Here is a 1,514-nt window from a genome sequence, read left to right on the forward strand (position 1 = left end):
AGGAACATGGAAAAAACAAAAAATATCAAAATAAAACCCAGCAACTTCGGGCATGTAAACAGATGGAGGGGCTGAATTTGGGTCTCATTAGAAAGCGGAAGTGGTAAATGAAGTTGACCTACTAGAGCTCATCCTTGTGCTAATCGACGTTTTCTAGAGCTTATTTTAGTAGTTAAAGTGCTGTGGGTTTGGGAGAAGAAAAAGGGAAAGTGAGATGAAGTGCAAGCTAGCATAGGTAGTTGGGAAAGTTATGAGAAAATATCTNAATGTATCACTTGTTCTAACGTGTATGCCTCGACTTGCAGGGATATTACATTTCATCCATCAAATATGCTGGCCTTGAGGTATATTATCTATTCCTTTCTTTTGTTCCTTCAAATATATTGTTTTATTGCTTTATTCAAGGTGTTGCAATAATGTTGCTTAACAGGTGCAATGAGTCATTGCTAAAAGAATTTGGGATGGCCCAACCCTCTAAGGCGGAGCGTGACGAACTCCTACGGCAGTATGCTAAACGAATTACGAATTTGGGATGTCCCAACTCTCTAAGCAGTAAGGATTGTGGCATGTGCTCCTAGGCTCTGATTATTTGTTTTCTACATGTGAGAGTTGGAGAGTGTAGAGCTCATAATGTTCGAATACACCTACTAAAGCAGAAATCTCTCTCTCCCTCTCAACAAATTAAGTAAAACTATTTATGTTTTCCTTTTCAAAATCTCATTTTTTTAACACATTGCTGAAAGTTTTGTTAAGCATAACAATTTGGTTTTTGCCAAGCTTTCTTTGCACAGTTGCGCCTTGGAATGTACTTCTTTGCACTATTGTTGCTTACCTCTATTGTATTTCTTAAATATGCATTGTACCTATTGTAGTCTGCCTTGTGTACATATTAATGCTATGAAAGTCATCCAATAGGAAGCCTTCTGTCCAAGCTGGTTGAGATAAAATAATGGTCATGGACAAACATTTTGTAACTAAAGAAGTATGATGACTCATCAATGAGCAAAAAATCTTATGCACTATGCTTGCATTGGCCTTTGTACAGATACTGGAAGATATGCATGATCAGGTCTCATGCTGTATGTTTCTCATCAAGGGCATTGTTATCTATGAATGTTGATTGTGGGTAAGCATTAAGGATTGAAGAAGTTGCTATTTACTTGATCTTTGTTTGAATGGTCTCAGGACTTGGGTTTTAGTGATCTCGCTCTATTTGTAGATTTCATAGATTCTGTCTTTATGATTGTAGATTTCATACATCCTCTATTTTTTTTATTATAATGCTCATTCACGTGTAGTTCTTTAGGCTACCTTAAATATAGATTTTGTGTACATGAGGTAGTTATTCTGTTTTAACAAACTTTATCTCTTATCAAAGGAAAAAAGTTGTGTACAGATATAACTATTATTTTGATAAAAATCTTTGGATTGTTATGTTATCCAATAACAGAAGGTTATGTTGATACATTCAGGAGTAGAATGAGAATCTATTTAAGCTTAATTGTCAGATGTCT

General features: G+C 35.4%; 1 long non-coding RNA gene across 1 annotated transcript; it reads left to right on the forward strand.

The window, feature by feature from the left end:
* Positions 1 to 274: 274 nt before the first annotated feature.
* Positions 275 to 1,176, forward strand: LOC112031767 (uncharacterized). The gene is made up of 2 exons (XR_002885011.2): positions 275 to 344; positions 431 to 1,176. It is a non-coding gene; the product is annotated as an uncharacterized LOC112031767 (long non-coding RNA).
* Positions 1,177 to 1,514: the final 338 nt, after the last annotated feature.

The sequence above is a fragment of the Quercus suber genome, unplaced genomic scaffold (assembly GCF_002906115.3).
Source record: "Quercus suber isolate HL8 unplaced genomic scaffold, Cork oak 2.0 scaffold_45, whole genome shotgun sequence".
Classification (NCBI taxonomy): domain Eukaryota; kingdom Viridiplantae; phylum Streptophyta; class Magnoliopsida; order Fagales; family Fagaceae; genus Quercus; species Quercus suber.